We start from the raw sequence: 20,771 nt of genomic DNA on the forward strand, positions 1-20,771 counted from the left end.
TCCAAAGCTGCATTATACAAGTTCAGTTCCATCAAGTACTGAGATCACTGACCAGCAAACATATGAGACATGACACTATATCATACTAATACTGTTTGGAATTAGCGTTTGCCTCAGTGAGTTTACATTTACATGAAATTAATAATTTTGGACACAAGGACAAAAGTTACAGCTGACAATTCAGAAAAAGACTCCTAATCATGAGCATAGTAGAGACATTTCCCACTAAAAAGTTATCTCCATTGAAACTACGAGATTTCCATCACAAAGAAGTATTTGACTTAGTTTTTTCCATGAAATCATTAAAAAGGTTGGATCCTAGAACTTATATTTAACATCTATGTGTTTGTGTCACAAAAAAGTTCGTTTTCTTGTCATGGAAAAGGGAAGTGCTACCAATAAATATATTCCTAAACAAACAAATTCAGTTCCTATTACATCTTTGTCAACTTGATATTACAAGAAAGTTGTTTCATGTATTTGTCACTGAAAAAGTTAAGGATCCTTCAGCATTACACAGTGCTCTGTTATTTATCTTAAAGTGTGGGAAATTAATCCTCACTGACATAAATCTTTCATTCACTTGTTGGTCTGTGCCTGACACTTGCCTAAGAATCCATAATCCTGCTTTCAAGGGAAATCAGCAATTAACTTTACTAAGAGCATGAGCACAGCCTGAGTTGAAATGCTCAAATAAAACCCCAAGTATATCCTGTGAAAGATGCCTTGTGATAAGCAAGACTTTCAGAGAAGACTAAAAACTGAAGACATACTTCTGCTGGGGAAAAAAAGAACAACAAATCTTTAAGCCCAGCCATTACCATCGTAGACACCTGTATCTTTAGGAAAGATCCCAAAAGATCTACAAGTCATTTTCTGACAACTTTCTGCTTCTTACCTTAATTAAGTGAAAAGATAATTCATGATAAGTATGAAACATCAGACACATTCTATACCATGACAACATAGAGGGCAAGATCAAAGGCCTCAAAGCATGGGAATATTCACCACTCATCTAAAGTTTTTAAAAACAAGCTGTAAGACTTTTACCTAAAAATCTTTCAATGTGATAAAAGGTAATTATATCATAACATATGCATAAATTAATTATGATTACTTATATATACATATAATTAAAATATGTATTTCAGTCTAACACACTTTACTGCACCAAAGTTTTATTCCAAACGGGTGGGCCTATTGAAGCACACATTTGGTAAATTGGTATCAGGATTTACGACAAGACAAATAACTGATGCCTCTTTTGTTTCACTACTTAGATATTCTTACTTTAGTGCTTAGATCTGCAGACTTTTTTTTTTCATTTATGTTCCATAAATCCAAATTCAGATTGGTAGAAGAATGAGATTTTACATATGTTGACCATGATTCTAACACGTTCTACTCAACTTCATAGCCAACACACAAAGAAAATCAACTTTTTAGCTACTTGAAAGAGAAGTATTCACAGAGAGACTTCTACAAACAATGGCCAAAATGTTGAGGAGTGAGGAAATCAAACAACCAACATAAAAATTAACACACATTTAAGGAGTAGCTGGAGACTAGGAATGAAATAATTACTATCTAAATGAAAAGTAGAACCTTCCCAAAATGTTGTATAAAAGTTGAACTGAACAGTAACAGGAATCAAGAGCTCTGAAAGCCTGTGCTTAACAAAAACCCTGTGATGACCATATCAGAGTGGAATGCAGTCCGGACCAGCTCATCAGTATGAAAGGCTGTCTTCATAACACCACTCAAGGCATTGATACAAACCTCACAAATACCAGTCAGCTGAGATCAGAGGATAGATAATGATCAGCTTTGGGAGTTTAATAAATTTGGGAAGGACCAGAGTAATTTTCTTCTATGTTTAGCATTCAAAAATCAATGAAATTACCTGCTGGCACTGAGATTCCTCCAGCTTCTTTTAGTTTTATCTAAGTTAAAAATGAAGAAGAGGAAGTTGAATTGCAAGACGTTTCCAATTAAGTTACACAGAGTGAAATTATTGCCAATACATAAACCTAAGACACAGATTTGATACACTTTTTCCTAGTGCTTTTTTAACAATCTATCACGTTACATACCTGTTAGTCATACCTGTTAAATGAAAAAGCTTCACTGGGGTACTAGAGAAAATGTAAGGTTGAAAGAAAGCTGTATTGGTATAAAATTACATACAACGATATTTGGTCTAAGATCCACCTAGTATTCCCATGTGTTATTCTCCCCTTCTGTTCTGTTATCCACTATTCTTCACATTTACAGGAACAGAGGAAACAAAGGAGATTTTTTTCATAGCTTCAACCTAAAAGTTAGGTTTTCCTTATAACTAAGTAAAACAATTTTAGAATTACTACAAAATTCTAACAAGAAACCTTAATTTCTTGTCTGAAGAGATATCAGGTGAAATGAGAAACTCTTTAACAGCATCCAGACACTCAATTTTGGCCAGCATAAACTGAGGTAAAGCATTTTGCCTTATGAAGCATAGCTTAAGATTTACCCCCATGTTATCCAAAATAGAAACAAGTCTAATGGAAAACTCTTATGTAACTTTTTGCCTGCTTTGTTTTTTTCGCTTTTTTTTCCCCCCCACTACTATAAACTAACCCCCCAAATCATAGAATCACAGAATGGTTTGGGTTGCAAGGGACCTTAAAGCCCATCCAGTTCCAACCCCCTGCCATGGGCAGGGACACCTCCCACCAGACCAGGTTGCTCAAAGCCCCAGCGCCATCCAACCTGGCCTTGAACACCTCCAGGGATGGGGCATCCACAGCCTCTCCGGGCAGCCTGTGCCAGTGCCTCAACACCTTCTGAGTGAACAATTTCCTCCTAACATCTTATCTAAGTCTCCTCTCTCTTAGTTTAAAGACATTATTCCTCATCCTATCACTACACTCCCTGACAAAGAGTCCCCTCCCCAGCTTTCCTGTGCACCCCCTTTAGGTATTAAAATAATTTCTAAGTTTCATTAATTTCAATTTTCTGTTATTTAAATGAACAAAACAACACAAGAACAACAACAAAAATAAACAATCCAAGCTTTATGCAATAAAATGAATGTCGTATTTGTTCATCTCATAACAATGCTGAGCAATGTTGAGCAGCTTGCACATAATGTTACAATGGTTTCTAACAACACTCATATTTTGGAGGGATGTCAATAGAACAGAGATGCTTACCTCTCTTCCTTCCCCTGATATTATTCCCCTATTCTTTTCTATCCTCCACGTAACCCCCACAAATAGTACAGGCCATCCAAATACTTGAATGCATCTCACAAGACTTGTGGGTGACCAGGCAAGGGACTGGAAACCAACAGTATCCGAGGAGGTGACAAGATGCAAAGGAAGGTGGAAAGAACCAGAGCTTCTTCCCTCTACCTCCTACAGCTGCATCATCCTCTGCTACCTACAGCACAATATACATTGCCACAGTGATCAGAATGTCTTCCAGTGTAAATAAACCTCATTTCTCCAAGGCATAACAAACATGCATAATTAAACACAAGTCCTGACCCTCTTCCTCTTTCAGCTGGTAAATGAAAGCATCAAAATAACAAAAAAAGGTGTTGGATGCACTCATGTCTCCTAGTTTTTTTTTGTTTGTTTTTAATTCTTCTGGGAAGTAACAAATATTACAATGAATAGGGTTAAAAAAATAGTGCAACTGTATTTGTAGGTGCTAAGCACATATTAACATCCAGTATTTGAGAAAGTAAGGGTATATACCTCATCATGGCAATACTAGACTAATAATTAAACCGAACTGCAGAAAGAGGAGTCGAGTCATCTTTTTTTCCCCCTCTATCTCTAATTGCTAGACAGCTGAGTACCTGATCATCAAACTTGCAAGGACAGCTGATTCTCACCCTTCTGCAAGCAAAATTCCCGGAATCCCAAGGAGGTAAAAAGGTCACTGCAATGAGGAAAACACCTGACTTTAACTTTCTACCAGACATCTGAACGCAGCATTCAAATGCCAGTTCAGAGCTTGGACAAGCAAAACACTCACAGCTTTATTTTCTCAAGGCTGCACGTCTCCTTGAGAAACAGATTTCAGTCTAATTCATCTTGCAGGTTACCCAGATTTGCTGAGTTCCCCACACCACAGTCCCCACGGCTGGAATCTGTACTAAACTACCACTCACATAAAAGCGTCTTTCATCCACGAGCATTGTACAAACTAAGGAAGATCCACCCTTCAAGCATAGCTGTTTCAGAGATGGAAATAAACAGCTGTTTAGTACAAATGGACATTTCAGCAAGCAGAATTTTATCCCAGATGGAATTTACCCAAGGCTGTGGACATGGCAATCTGGTGAAAAACTGTCTTGAGTACAAGTAGAGATGATTTTACACTTCGTATCATGCATAACTCTCCCAGTCATACAGCTCACAACAAGCTCCTGTTATTAATTAGAAATATTATGCATGAAATCATTGAGTCCTCCAGCATTACCTTCTGCTTCACCTGAAGCACTACCTGTGGATGTTTCCAGACATGTACTGATGGCAAATCTTTACAAAGAACTGACCATGGCAAAGTGATTCAAGAAGGAAGCCAGTTCCTCTCCAAACCAGTATTTGCTGGCTAGGTAAACCCGAAGACAGCCCACATCCACACACTTATGTCTCAGTTTCCTAAGATGTACAATAGGAACAAATTAATAGTGGGGAGATATAGATAGATGCATATAATAAAGGTAATTATTATATTATTATTATATCTTTAAATCTTAAACAATCTAATTGTTGTTTAACCACATTTTAGATTATGCTGTAATTCCACCAAAGAGCTCATTATTGTAGAGTCAGTGACTAAGTTTGTTACTATTTTAGTTATCACCTGGTCTATAATAAGAGAGTGATCATACCCATATATATATAGACACACACAAAAAACACGTTAGCACATGGTTTCAGAAGCAGCAGCAAGCAGGAATTTCTAAGCATGAAACCACTACTTAAATAGGAAAACACCACAGCAATAGAAAAAGTGAAAAGCATGTGTGCCACAGGAACATCTAAAAATTCATGTCTGGAAAAAAAAAAAAAAAAAACCTCTGCACTTCGTTGCTTTGTATTTGCCAGCAAGATACATAAACACCAAAGTACTTACATCAAAATGCACAAAACAGGTGCATAATCTATCATTTCTTTGGTACAGCCGGTCTTTCAAAACAATGTATTTTTACACAATGGCATTTCCTAGAGAAATCCCAAACCACTCCATGTTCTCCTATTGTCATTAACACAGCACTGAATGTACAGTGAAATTCAGTAGTGTTGTGCTGAATGTAACTGTAAAAAGCACCAGCTGGCTGTATTAGGAATGGCATTCTTCCAGGTCTCAAATGTCTTATTTATATACAATGGAATCTTGCCAGCTGTTTAATATTTAGGGCTAATAAATATAATTGGCAGTACTACTGCACGAGGACAAGTAACAAATACACACCAAACTACTTCTCAACAGAAAATCTGATTTGTTCTTTGACAATTAAACCAAAGATGGATGCAGAGTTCTGAGCAAATTTTACATAGCTGTTTTTACTTCTTTTTCTTTAATCCAAACAGTATTTGCTTGTTTTCTAAAATGGCAAACTGAACAGAAAAAAATGCTAGGCATATTGATGCCAGCTGCTCTGAGACCAACAGAGCCTTCAACCAGTGTTTTCCACAGACCATGAATAAAGAGAAATTGGCAAGGAGAGCATGCTGAGGTGGAAAGAGAGGAGACAGGGCACGTTTTGGGGGGGGGGGGGGGGGGGGGGGGGGGGGCAGGGTGTTTGCTGTTCATCCCACAGAAAGCAGTGGATCACCCCAGAAGACAGTGGGACAACACCAGCCAGCCCAGAAGCGATATGCATTCCTGCAAGCCCTTGCTTGAGTACAGGCATCCGAGATGCAAAGGTAACAGAGCTGCCCTATGGACAGGCCCTAAAATTGTGCTTGGTATTGACAATTTTCTGGCAAACGCAATATTGGCAAGGGCACCACATCATTACCCAAGTGACAGAGCAGTAGATGACCACTGTGCATAGCAGTCTTCCCCCACATCGAGAGGGTCAGTAAGAGTTGAAGGAGCTTGGCCCCTTTTGCTGGCAGCCCCACAGGCTCTGTGGCCTCCACCAACGCAACCGCCCCCAAGCTGGCACCATGGCTGGCAACAAAAGGGAAATACTGCGACGACTTCTGTTAGGCCTTGGTTGCCTTGAAACTTTCTCTGACTCCTTGGCATGACCTAGATGGAGAACTAATCTAGAAATGGGGGAGCTTAATTTGCGTGAGTGAAGCACAGTTAATGTTTCATAAATTCATGCGAGAGAACAATTTAATCTGAAAAATCAAACAACTTCCATGACAGATGGAGCCCACAGTCAATTCCATAAAAGGCTGCCTAGTGTAATTACCATCAGTTAGAGGTATTTGTTTTGCCTTGTTCCTTTAACTTAGTTCACATGGCAATGCTCTTTTCTGACATTCCTCAGCTAAGCTGAGTTGCACACTCATACACCTCCATGTTCCCATCATACCTTAACAACTTGAGGAGTCATTCTTTCCACTGGCTGTTTAGCACTTTCATTTAAAACTGCGTTCTTAAGTACAGTTACTTAAACTACAAGGTTCGCTATCATGTCTACCAGCAGAAAAATGTTTAAGAGGCATACACTGATGTCATCCACTTAACATCCACTTCTTCAGCTCAGCTGGTATGAACAGCTAGGGCAGCCCGTTGCCTAGATGCCTCCTCTCACACAGATCTTCACTCAGTGTCTAAGCCTACCCCTCCAACATCCCTGCCACATATTTCAGCTGTGGCAACATCCACAGCCTATACCTCCTCCCTTCCCTTCGCAGCACAGAGAGCTTTCTCCTTCAGCCTTTTTATTCAGGTACTGAGGACGGATCGTATTCAGAACCAGCACTCTTGCCTGCAGAGAGAGGCTTTGGTTCTGGTACCCACAGGGTTTCATGGAAGGGCTCACCTCCCTGTGTCAGCTTATGACCAGCTAGTTGAAACTGTGACAACAGGTTAACAGAAGTCAATCAGCAGCTCTGCTGTTCACAAAGTATGTGTCACCCTACTGTGATCACCCTACAATAGGTCAACAAAACTCAACATTTTTCCACCTAAGACTGCCTTTTTCCTCTTGTAGAAGGCAACACATGAACACAAAACCCTCTTTTCTTACAGGAAACAATGTCTGAAATCCTGTCTGTGCTACCATACCTTCCCTTTAATGGGGATAAGCCAAAAGCAGTTGCAAGATACACCTGAAAAGAACTGATGTGGTTTCCTCCAACCCCTTGCCTGGAGATTGCTGCAAAAAATGGAAATAAATAATAAAAAATAGCAAAGGTATTACTTTTTAAATCTAACTATCACATGGGGTCTTGAAAATTAAGCACACTGAAATCATACAAGAGTCATTAGGCTTAAAATGCTAAGTAAGTAAAAAGTACCTCTAAAATGGTTATTATTCTTTTGTCAACTGCTGGGTCAAAAGAGTAATGATAATTATTGCATTTTTACTGTAATTCTATGGAAATTAATTTTCTCACCATGCAATTAGGAAAAGTTAGTGCTGTGTGGATATTTCCATAGTTATTTTAATTGAAAAATGTTTAATACAGAAACTCATAACTTGACATTTCATATTTTCCAAAGATAAATTTGCTTCAGTTCAACAAGAAGAAAGTAATTAGACTGGGAATTCTGGAGATAGTCCAGATATCTTCTCAACCTCTGGCTAAGTTGCTCTTAATTTCTCAAGGCTCTGAAACATTATTAAACAATTACTTTTCATATGTCAAGCTAGGGATGAAAGAGGGACTCATGCCTAATTTAATATGAGAAATAAACAGAAGTATCTCAACCAGGATTTTAACCAAAGACTCTTGAGGAGCTACGGCATTAGCTCATCTTCATAGTTCTACACTAGAGCGGTACAGTTGGAGATGCGACATTTTCTAAAACCTTTCAGTTCATTATTTGATAAACTGTACACATTGGGAACTGCAAAAAAATGTGTCAGAGAAATACATAGTTTTGCATGTAGGAAAAAAAAAAAAAAAACACTTGACCAAGTACTATCATATTTTAGGGAAGCCTCACAAAGAATCTCAAACCCAAATCCCATTACATAGGTATATTTACATACATGCTGTGTGGGAGGTTGACAGACATCAGCAAGAACACAAACTCCTGACCTATAATCCTACTAACAAAATTCCTCCATAAGGCCATGTATGTAAATATGAGGCTTATATTTCATTTTCTAGCTTGCTATGGTGTAGTGGAACGCGATACGCTTTAAGACATACACTTCACTAATCATTACCATTACTATCAATACCTTACTGCAGAGATGAAATATGATATGGAGAATTACCCTAAATCTAAACAGTGCTCATCAGCTGCAATGCTGAAAATATTTCTGTAATTTACTTTTATTTACTCAAGCTTCATTTCTTTGTCATAACTAGCTTGGATATAAACATACTCAACAGTGCACTGCAGTTTTTGCATTCAAATATTCAAATTGCTTCATTTCCAGGTTCTGTATAAGAAAAAAGTTAACCTTGCATCGGTCTCAGTAAGGGACTGATTACATACTGTGACAGGCTCAAAATGAAAACAACTGCACACAGGAGAGGTTTTGTTTTTGTTTTTACTCTCCCCTCCTCACCCACCAAAAAACCCACAGCACTAAACAAATGAAAGCCTGCTGGGAAGACGTATCAATAAATGTGTGTTTGACTCTGTCCTCTGAATCTGTGATTGTGGAGGAAAAAAATCAGACAGGGATTTCACTGTTTTATTTATTTTGATGAATTGTGGCTCTAGAGGTTAAAGTTTACACAGAACCAGAACACAATGAAACCCTCTATTCGTCCACGAGGTAGCCCCACAGTAGTAACCATATGGTCTTCCATATCATCCTGACAATGACCTCAAAGCTAGTGGGGGAATCACCACTCAAAGGATAAGACACAATCTAACCTCCGTGCTATCTCATTCCCCTGGGCTCTTCCTGCCCAAGGGTCAGGAACCGAGTTCCTGTGTCAAATTATTTATGCTTCTGATAAAGAAGACTCAATCTCAGGACTCCAAGATAAGACCACCACACATTTTCTATTTCAGTTGAGTCTTTGAAGTCCTATAAACCAGAAGATAAAACTTATATTTTAATATACTTGGTTAGAAAAGCTACCATATGTAGATAACTGTCTTTTCGATCTCTGGCTTTAGTCACTCACTTCCCAGTGTCCATCTGAGCATGTTGAGAAAATGAAATTCAAAACCCTCACGTTTCTAACAGAGACCCTGAGCTGTCAGAAATCCTCACCACTGCTGGGACCAGAACTCTCTCGTGTAAGATAGATGGCACCTAGTGAGAAACCCATCACGCGAAAACACTTGGAATGTGCTACAAGCCACAGGAAACAGAAAAAAATCAGTATCAATACTGATTTATAACCCATGAAATACAGCTAGTAACGCAGATTTACTGATATGCAATGAAGTTCAAAAGTGCATTTCATAGTTGATTCACATGTCCCAGAGCCAATGTCTCATATCCCAAAATGTTGTCTAACTGGCAATGCTTTGGGATATGAGAACTACAGCTTAGACCCCATATGCCACTTACAGCTTACAACAGCTGAAAAAGAGAGGGAGGAAGCAGGAGGAAGCTAATAAACCTACCAAGCAAAATTCCATTATTCAGAGGATAACCAACAAAATTATTACCAATGAACCTCTGAGGTGCAATATCCAAAACCAAAATGCGTCAGGCAAAAAATACAACATTTCCATCATGAAAATAACCATTATCCCCCAAACAGCCTGAAAATACGCATTTGTTTGTCTCCATTTCATTTTGGCAGGAATTAAAGAACTCATTAAAAGAAATAAATAAATCAGGATTTCCAACTAACAAAACATAACATTTTTTTTTAATTCATGGAATTATTTGATGCAGGTGATGCTAAATACATACCTTATGCCCAGTAGTTTTAAAATGTATACATTAAAAAATTTGGAATACTAAGGTCTGCTCATTTTAAATGCAATCTTACATCTCATACTAAACGAAAAACTGTTTACTGTAATGACACTACACCTATTTTACTCCAGAAACAAGTATCCTTGAAACAGAAAAATCATTCTATTGCCATTATGGATAAATCAGCAAATATTTACTTAAATGAAATGTAAAATGCCAGTGAAATAATAAAAATGAATAAATAAATTATGCTTTGCCTGTCCTGAACACAATTTATCCAGATTTAATTTTAATTCTTCATTCACTATATGCAGAGGTTTTGGAAAAAAAAATAAGAAAACATTACTTATATATCTATTTACATTACAGTCTTCGAAAACAAGTATCACAAAATACGACAGTGTGGACAGAGAAACCAAGTAGCTAAAAATGATGTTTTTTTTCTTTAAATAGTGGGGCAACATTTTTCATTATAAAAAACCCTTTCTATATTCCACATATACCTATTTTGTGATGCAATTTCTGTTATTAAAACATTTTTTTTCACTCAGTGAAAGAAAACTTTCTCATGAAAAGTGAAAAAAAAAGACAAAAGCCTGTGCTTGAAGAAACACGACAAGATGGTAAAAGCACAATGTAGTTATGATTTATACTAACTTCCACATATGCAGGTTCTTGAATACGAGTATAAAACAGTATTTTTGTTCTTTTTCTCACTAATGAGTAGAGTGTACTTAGAAAAAAGGCCCGCACTCTTTGTAACTCTTGCTGCTCTTGTTCAGGGGTTACATATCGGTTTTAGGAAAGGTATTACCTTATTTCCTATAGGTATAGGGGACAGACTGGAAAAGCAAATGAAGCAGTTTTCTAGGTAGATGTTTGAAGGTTTTTGTAATCTTTGCAAAGAAACAAAAACATCAACATGCAGTGTAGGTGAGTAATCAGGCAACACGTCACCATGAGCCTAGCACAAGCTGAAATCTCATTAAAAAAATCAGGTTAAATTTATGAATGATCCCAGTTTTTACAAGTGATATATAAATCTAAATACACAGAACAATTTGGAAATTGTTTGTATTGCCCTATCTCAAAAGACAAGGATATTTTTTTCAAGCAGAAAAAAAAATACATATTTCAGGAAACTATAAAAAAAGTTCTAAAGAAAGGTAGCTGAAACCTAGATGTCTGGGATTGTGAGAAAGAAAATTGAGGACAAAAGCATGTCAGGCTTACAAACCTTAGCAACAGAAAGAGAAGGACGGTTTAAGTGACAAGAAATGAGAAAAGAATCCTGCTTCAATCAGAAAAGGGAAAAGAACAAATGATAATCCGATACAAAAGTGAGTACGACTCAAACAATTATGGACAAAGGAGGCAAGGAAAGCAAGTTATAATTGAATCAAGGGAGAGATTTAGACACAAGCAAAGACTGAAAGTTGGGGAAAAAAAAGCAGGCAATGCAAACATTAAGGTGATAGTGCAAACACAAGAACTACTCCCAGCCACTTGGAGGTGTGGGGAAGAAGCAGAGGGACCACGTTCTGGATCAGCAAGCAGATATAACAAAGACCACAGAGAGAGGGTGGAGAAAATTCATGCGGCTTTCCAAAAGCCAGGAAGGCAACTTCAAATTAAACCTGAAGGCTGTGAAGGTTACACAATACAGAGGTGATGCATTCACGTCCTTTGGAGTCAAACTGTAGTCTGACTACAGCAAACTGGACACCTCCACATGCACAGCGTGCAAATTCAGATAAGAATAGAAACATTGCAATTTTCAAGAGGAGATGTTTTGGACATTAGTTTGTTGGGGTTTTTTTTGTTTGTTTGTTTTTTTTCCCAAGACGGTCAAACACAATGTTCTAAGGCATAATTTTAAATTCACTTACTGCCAAGACACTGTCCTTCAGAAATAACCACTGCCTGACTAGTCCAACAGCAAGCTGACATTAAAAATACAGCAAAATACCTTGCCAAAACACTCTTCAGCTGTGAAGGGTACAGAAATGTGCATGTGACCTCTAACCACCACATGGAAAACTGATTTAACTTGCACAGTATATAGGTGAGATCATGGCTCTATAACAGCTTAACTGCTGATCCTGCTCTGTCTACTCCCTGAGCACTGAAGTGGCAATACGGCAAGGTGATACAGGGAGAAACCCATCCAAACCCATCCTGGTGAAAAGACACTGAAAGCAGACCAAAAAGAAACAAGCCCCAAGACAGGCTGTATAATCAACGATCAAAAGTGACCAAAACACCAGTTCTAAGGCTAGGGCAGGGAAACAGGGACCAGGAGTAGGGAGGACCTGAGCAACTATAGGCCGGTCAGCCTTCATGCCTGGCGAGGTGACAAAACTAATCCTGGGAACCACCACGTCCAGGCACATGAAGGACAAGAAAGTCAGCAGGAAGAGTTAGTATGGATACACCCACGGGAAGTCATTCTTGACCAGACTGATAAACATCTACGATGAAGTGACTGGCTTACTAGATGAGAGGAGAGCAGAGGATATTGGACTGGTCTTCAGTAAGGCTTTCAACTCCTGTCTCCTGTAAGATCTTCATAGACAAGCTGTTGATGAATGGGCTGGATGAGCAGTGAGGTGGATTGAAAACTGGCTGAATGGCCAAGCCCAGAGTGTCTGTGGCACAAAGTCTGGTTGGAGGCCAAGATCCACTGCATGTGCATGCTCCAAGTAGGGATGAATGAAACAAGACCACATTTAACAACAACTCATCCACAGCTCTAGAGAACAGTACAAGAGTGCATGTCCAGCTGTTCTCCCAATTAAGACAACTTGGTCGTTTATCAGATTTCTGTGGATATCATCATATATGGGGTAACTGAAAGATGTAGGAAAGTGTCTTTAAAAAGACAAAATGAAATATTTCACAAATACAAAGAGATGTTCCCTGCAGAACACCAAAGGTGAAGATCAAATCACTTTCAGTGATCGCCAAACTCATGCCATCAACAGCATATACAGCCACCTGTTTTGACTGAGAAAAGTATAGTGACAAAGGTTGAGATAGCCCTCTAACAAGGAGTAGAGTGCTACTCATTTGGGGGTGATGTAGCTGAGGACAGTATTTGAGAAATACACACCTTTTTTTCCTCTTTAAAGTGAGGGAAGAGAAAGATGGTAACCAAGTCAGCATGACGGAGCTCCCCTCAGTAAAACAGAAGTGTGACAAGTGGAAAAGGAGTCAGAACATAAGAGTGATGGTCATGTAAGAAGACTGCAAGCTAACACATGCCCTATCATCACACTCTTCATTCTAAAACAGCTAGCTAGTTGTCTCACAGACAGCATGTGAAACTAAGAGCAATACTCAGCAGACCTCAGCCCTGCAGAATTCCTATCCAGCAAGTAAATCACTTCAAAATCATGAGGCGATTGATGGCATTTCCTTGCAGCAAAAACCAACCCCCCATCACCTGTGGCACACGGTGTGCAGAGGGCTACAATACACCTGTGCTGAAATGGTCCTTGCATCAAACCTTGGAAGACCCTGCACACTACACACCTATACAAAAACAAACAAACAAACAAACAAACCCATCTTGCTGAGTTACTGCAACTTGGGAAATGAGTAATGGCAGTAAAGTAGTTTGAATTACCTGCCTCATACCAACCTTGGAAGAGAGCAGAGTATAAAACAAGCCGCTAAAACTGCTGGCAGGAAAGCAGCCTATGACATTTTGCTTCAGGTTGTCTTCTCATTATAAAGTAAGCATTATTTTCCCAAATCACTACTGAACCACGTGGGGATCACTTTCCCTTTACTGCAGGTCTTCTCGAAGAGTAGCAGATAATGAAGAGACTGAAAGCATTTTTCCACTTCAGTACATTATTTTTAGGTACTCAAATAACATTTCTTTTGGCATATACCAATTGCTACTGTGCTTTACATCTTTTAACAGCTGAAATAACAACCAAACAGATCTCCTGCAATGAAAAATGTAAATTCACTATCCCAAAACTACTCTACTTAAACTCATTTCTAAATTTCAAAACAATCTTATTCTCTGTTTATGAACTTAAACACATATATGTATAAAAATAGTGCCTTCCAGAAATGACCTAAGATCCACATGACTACTCCTGTTTTACTCTCATAAAATATAGCATTAAATTAAAATAAAAGATTTAGCTACAATTAAAATGACTTACTACACACCAAATGGCAAGAGAAACTGAAATTTACACAATAATGAATACAGACAGATGGTTGTGGAAAAAAAGAAGTAACTGTAAGAAGCATCTACCCTAAAAAGTAGGTCATAAAGGGGAAAAAAAATCTTGAACATTCCCAACAGTGAGATAATGGCACTTTTCTTCTGTGAGATAAGTTCAGAGAAAAGTATTTTTACTGGTACATTTATTACTTGAAAAGTGGTAGCACTAAGAAGGAACAATCCCATTGTGCAAGGCATAACAGGAATGTGTTAGAATGACTGCTTGTCTCTGCCCAAAAAAGCTTTCAGTCTGAATGGTAGATGCTATTTTATAGCATGGATTTGAGAAAGAGTCCCATGCCTTTTTAAAGTGAATTATCACAGCAAGAAGTATACAATGTATCTCAAAACAGAACTTCAGGTTTTATCAATTTAGTTGTCCTGCTTTCCAGTTACTACACAACAGAAAGCTTAAGCAGGGCATTTCTGTAACATTTGAATGTAGATACTTGTACATACAAATGGGCAGTCAGCTTTCATGCCACTGTTTTCTGAAAACTACCCAACAACTTAGTTAAGAAGACATAAACTGGATGAAGTTTGCATAAAACCTTTCTGTTTGTGCTACAAGCATTCATCAACTAGCAATACCCAGCTAGCAGAAAATACACATCAGAAATAATCTCAGGAAATAGGACAGAGTGAAATTGTTCACACAATTAACTTATTGGTAAAAACAAAAACCTGACCTTGTTTTGGGGCAAAGAAAAAACAGAGACAGATTCAAGGAACCAGTTTTGGCAGTGATAGCAGAGAGAAGTTGGAACGAAGTGTCAGAAGAACACCTTGTGAAAAGCACTGTCTGTCTTCATTGCTTAAAAAAGTACGATACAAAAACATTTGGTGTTTTCTGTCTTGATAAGAAAAATATTAAACATAGCACAAAATTAAGACTTATGAAATGTTAATTTATACCATCTAAGCTAACCTGTACCTTTTTGGGGGGGGGGGGTTACTTTAGCCAGAAAGTTTTGATTAAACATCCAAAATCTTACTACTCTTGTCCTGTAGAAGTAAAACGCATTATTCAGCACCCATGTGAAAAAATGAAAGCACACAATGGACAATCTGAAAGTCAGTCACTTCTGAGCACGGTATAGTGTATAATACAGAATATAATACAGGAAATATTTCATTGCTTGAGAACTTCTTATCAGACCGCTCTCTCGCCATTTTATTTTCCAATGAAGAACCAGCTTTCTTAACAGTAACTTCTTTGGGTATTCTGTTGTTTTTATCTTTGCTTTGCTTCTCCTTGGATGCTTTCTCACTTTCTAAGGAGGGGAGGGTGGGACTTGCACAATCCAGCAGCCCTGAAGTGATACGAAACATTTGCCTGCTCACTCCGACAGCAAAGCTCCTTTAAGTACACTTCACATAAACAGACCTCTAACAGCCTTGCAATTATCAGCAATTTGAATCAAGTGACCAACACAAAGGTTAACTTGGAGTAAAAGAAAGCTTGGCAACTAATTAATATGTCAAAGTAGCACTCTCTCTTCCAAAAGAGTTAATGAAGCTTACAAAGGACACATGCGTGCCTTTTGGCATGCAGGCCAGGCTTTGGAGCGTGGTGTGGCTGAGGTTGGTTCACTTGCAGTTTACTCACCAGCCTGCTGGTGGATTAAAAAAAAAAAAATAGAAAAAAAAAAGAGAAAAGAAAAGAAAAGGGAATTAGGGTTAGTGTACCACAGCTCTGGCTGGCTCCTCTGCACTAGGAATTGCTGAGCATGGCTGGCCCCACAGCGAGCTCCTCCCCGCTCACCAAAGAGCAGGGGGATGGACGATAAAATAGGTGTATCCACTAAGGAGAAAACCATTTCATAACCACCTCCTCAACAGAGTTTCTTACTTACACTAAGCTTCCAATCAGAAAGAACCAATACCCAGTTCCAGGCTGTTGCCTCAGAGAAATTATCCTCTCTGCATTTTGCTTTTTGGGAAATGAGTACACTGTATGATAAAAAAAAATTGTCTAGTAACTTCAAATTACATGGATGTCTACACCAAAATGTTTGCCCACAGCAAAATAAAACCACGTGAACTACTGCTTATAGATGCAAGTTAGGGAGAGCAACTTTACAAGTCAACAAATCAATTACTCTTGCTTCTATGACTGTATAAAAATCCAGTCAGTTTTAGGACCACTGTATAGACTTTGAGGACTACATTATTTACTGAAGTCTGCTAATAATCCCCACTTTCATTAAACTGATTTTTTTTAATGGCTGCAAGAGAAATAGTAATTTCTCCCAGACTTAGGGTTTAGTTTCTCCCTCCAGAAAGCAAATTAGGGCTATAAAGAAGTTCTAAGCTGTCAAATACTTTCAATTTCACTCCTTGCATAAGGAAAAAAATAGAATTAAACATCAATTATTTTAAGTGCAAAAAGCACCTATTAAAAAAACCAACAACATTCTTTTACAGTAGGTCTATTACTACTCTGTGTGGCAGCCCTCACTTCACACACACAGAGTTCCCTTCCGATCATTTTCAGCAGTTAATTCTGTTTCCACGGATGCCTGCATTTACCTTGGGACACCATGACATTGAACCTGCCAGGCTTCCACCTGCAAATACATTACTCAGGACAGCATGCATTTCCAATATCATTTTCATGCTTCAATTACCAGAAGTATCAATTCATCTTATTAATCATCAGCTGAGAAATCTAAATTCTCATGATTTTGAGCCATTGATAGATTAAAGAGAAATATTCACCAAGACTCAGCTCGTACTGTGCCAGGTGAGCCTGCTATGAAGATGTGCCCAAAGAAAACTGACTGAGGAACACACCTACTTAGAATCAAAAGGCTCCTCAATGGTCTTTTTTCCTAGCTGGGATGAACAACAGTAGAAGTGAACTGTTATAAAGAAAGGCACCAGGAAGAGAACAAATCTGAACTTTCTAAATTCCCAAGCCATCCTTGGGACAAGTCAGACAAACTGCATGCTTGACAGATATCCCTACGCACATAACACAGATCAGGAAAACACTACAAAGGCTTGCAGCAGGGTTTGCTCCAGGGGGTACGCATTTTCTCAAGTATGCCTCCAAAGAACATACCCATTGCAAAGTGTTTTTAAGCTTTTTCACAAGATATTTGCATGTCATCCAAGCTCAAGAAAAAGGCTAGGGTGTCTAGAGAGGTGACATTCTAGAAGCACAATATACTCCACCTAACACCTACATTGTACACATCCTACTAGAACCTCATCAGGCATTTAGGGAGTAAGAAGCTACATGAAGTGGTTTCACACATCTTTCAGTTCAAGTCAGATTTGCATGCAAACTGACACTTGTGTAATCAGACATAACACACTTTGGAGAACTCTGAATTCACAGACCACTAGACAGGATTCAGCTATTCACACGACTTCCTCTGCAAAAGACAGAAATAAGGGTGTTGTAGTCTAGTTTCCCCAAGAAACGAGGCTTAAATAATTATGCCAACCCCAATCCACACTGCCCCCATTAACTTTGGAACCTCTTGGCCAATTTCAACTAAATTTTAGAAGATTGGTGTCTCGGCTGTCTATGGGCTTTGTGAAAGCCAATGGACAAGTATAAGAAAGAAAAACAGTGCCCCTTTTAAAGGGTAAGGCTACAGCGTGCCTGGACAGCTGCATGCTTAGCCGGCCATCCCTTTAGTGTGTGCACGCACATCCACACTTTTTGGAGCAAAGTCCAACAGAGGTCTGTCTAATGCCCACTGGCATTCATGAAGGAAGTCTTAAGTGAGGAGCTAGCATATATGGGAACCGATTTGAAACTCTGCAGAAGGAATAGTGATGGATGCTAGAGTAATGGCACTACTATGAGGGAGAGATACCACAGGACATCTGTAGGCAGGCAAGGAGTAGGAGATGAATCTGTAGAAAATAAAAATGGCTTTGTTCTGCCACTTGCAGACCAAGCTGCTAAGTTTAATTGTCCAGGTGTAATTCAGTAACTCTGACAAAAGCCTGAATTTCATTATAGTTTAAGCCATTGTGCATAAGAAAGTACAGTTGAGTGAACAGAGGCAGGCATTAGCATTTTGCAACATGTGGCAAGGTTTTCAAAAGAGTAAAAAACCTACGTCATCTTTGTGATTATAAACAGCTTAAACAACTTAGAAGTGTCCATAACCTATTTTTTTTTCTTATTCCTTTTAGTTTGAAGAACCATTCATCCAGTGCTCTGAGCATTACCTTTTAGAAATTACTCCACCATCAAGTAACATTTTCGCCTACCAAGAAATAGTCAGTAACCTTGCTCCATCACCCACGTAATGCCTGGTGGTCCTGGGAAGCATGGATGAGGCAAGACGCTTGGCTTGCCCTGCAGGTCAAAAGATCCTGATGGTGTAGAAGACACATAGTAGGCTGAGTCCAGAACTATTAACGGCATAAAAGATACTAATGTTTACTGAGCAAAAATATCTCCACTGATCCTTAAAAGACAGAACTTAAGAGAACAGCATCATTTCCTCTTGTTCTTCACAGAGACACTGAAATGCCAATCAACTGTATGCTCCTCAAGACATGGAAATCTAACTCTGCTCCGCTGTGCATATGCATTATGATACAGCCTAATTAGGTGATTACACATTTTTTCCCCCCAGGACCTTCGTGTTCCAGGAGAGTGCAAAACCACACTGAATAGCAAGATCTGGTCTGGATTCTGGTACTTGTGGGGAGCGCCAGTTTGCAGGGCAACCAAAAGCCGTGTTCCGCGTTCTGGCCGCAGGCCAAGACGTCCCTGGATTTGATACAGGGGATATGGAGTATCCACCCTGACACACCCTGGAATCCCTCTGAAGGGAGCCAAGGCTGCAGAAAGACAGAGACTGAACGGGGTCAGGGGCTCACCAGCCCAGGGAGAGGCAGAGTCCAAAATGAAGGCACTGAAATAAGGCTCTCAGCAGCCTGCCGTCACAGAGTCCTTGCTCAGGTGTTCACCTGGTAGCCTCTGGACCGTGATGAGTTTTGCTTCCAGGATTCTGGCAGCCAAAAGGATATAAAATGATTCATACCCATTTAACATTTTGCCTCACTGAGTGTACAAAGTGAATGGTGCTTTTGCAGCGAGTCAGCACTTAGTATTTGGGCCTACTTTTGTTGTTTAAACCTTCTAAACCTGTTAAGAGCTCTGAACATTCAATATTTGCTTTCCTTCATCACCTCCCACACTACTAAACAGCACAAAGCAGATCCAGAGGCTACTGAGACGAAAGAACAAGCAACCAGCCAACCTTTGGGATTATTTTGCTTAGCTAGGCTCAACATTTCTTTGCATCCCTTAACGTGGCCACACTGCCTAGGGCATTCACAGCACACTACAGCTCTGTTCTGGCCACTGCCTACACAGGTATAAGTTCCTGAGGAAACATCAGGATTCTCATCACCGTAGTATCACTAGTTGCAGACAGAAGCACAAGCTAGAAGATTCACCAAACACTTCCTATTTGAGCCTGCATGGAGTTTAGAAAGCAATCAAACGCTTAGGTGTCACCAATAAACTCCTTTAAAACAGAGGACATGCAGCAGTAGCTGACAAGCTGGAAAATTTAAATCCTCATTGTAACATCTTTACCTGAAATACCTAGAAACAAGAGAAAAAAAAACAGCTCAGCTCCCAACTTGTCAGCTCTTCTGTCAAAGTTTAAACTAGCAATTTGGCCTCAAAAATCTTTCTTCATAGCCACACTTGTTTCAGAGACCTTTACTCCCAGCATTACACCTTCAAGGTAGGGTCCAGAAGCTGGTCTACACAGAGAGAGACCGCCCAGCCATAATTCAGGCACTGAGTCACAGGTCTGAACGCTGCTTTGTGCCCTCTTCTTGGTTTATTCAATTTGTTATTTTGCAAATGAAAACCTACTAAGAGTTCTCTCACTTGTCCAACAAGAGAAAAATGAGCTATCTTGGGCGCACTAATTGAAATGTGTTGTTTCCCCTCTTCATTAAACACTTTCATTTAAAAAGAGCCTCATATTCATCCTCATCTACAAGCACGTAAAGTCGATTACCTAGAGGAGAAATGAAGCACTCAAGCCAGAAAAAGAAACAAACAGCCCTGAAGACTCCAGAAGCGTTGTTAACTAAGTTACAACGTGCAAATCAGACCGGAATCTTTTTGTTTCTGCTTTTACTTCTCCCTGAGTAATGACATACAGCTGTATTTACGCTGCTAAATATTTATGTAAAATGGACCTGCAACCTATGTAAGATAAGCAATGCATTTCGCTGCTGGAACATTAACATTCAGCTTCTCTGCCCTGTGTGCTCAAAACGTTCCGCCTTAATATTCCCTTCATTCTCTTTGCCCTGAATATTTGCACACACAGTCTGCAGAACTGTTTCGTGTTTGCAATGCTAGAATTCCTAGCTGCACTTTGATCAGGGCACAGTGAGTGGTAATTTTCTACCTTGAGCATGTCAGCCTAATAAAATGAACAAACTGTTCCCAGTCGCAGAGATTTAAAAACAAAAAATCCACAGTTGCCAAAGTTA

The 20,771-nt window shown here is 39.1% G+C and overlaps 1 protein-coding gene across 4 annotated transcripts in view; it reads right to left on the reverse strand.

Moving 5' to 3' along the window:
• The window catches only part of EPHA3 (EPH receptor A3), a 218,160-nt gene that overhangs the window by 154,466 nt on the left and 42,923 nt on the right, over positions 1-20,771 (reverse strand). Inside the window, exon 1 of one of the 4 annotated variants that reach the window (XM_067002047.1) lies at positions 1,904-1,926. The exons of the other annotated variants lie outside the window; for them this stretch is intronic. The gene's annotated coding sequence lies outside the window, so the exon portion shown is untranslated. Of the gene's footprint in view, positions 1-1,903; positions 1,927-20,771 lie in introns of those variants that run through there. 4 annotated transcript variants of the gene reach the window in all.

The sequence above is a fragment of the Anser cygnoides genome, chromosome 1 (assembly GCF_040182565.1).
Source record: "Anser cygnoides isolate HZ-2024a breed goose chromosome 1, Taihu_goose_T2T_genome, whole genome shotgun sequence".
Classification (NCBI taxonomy): Eukaryota; Metazoa; Chordata; class Aves; order Anseriformes; family Anatidae; genus Anser; species Anser cygnoides.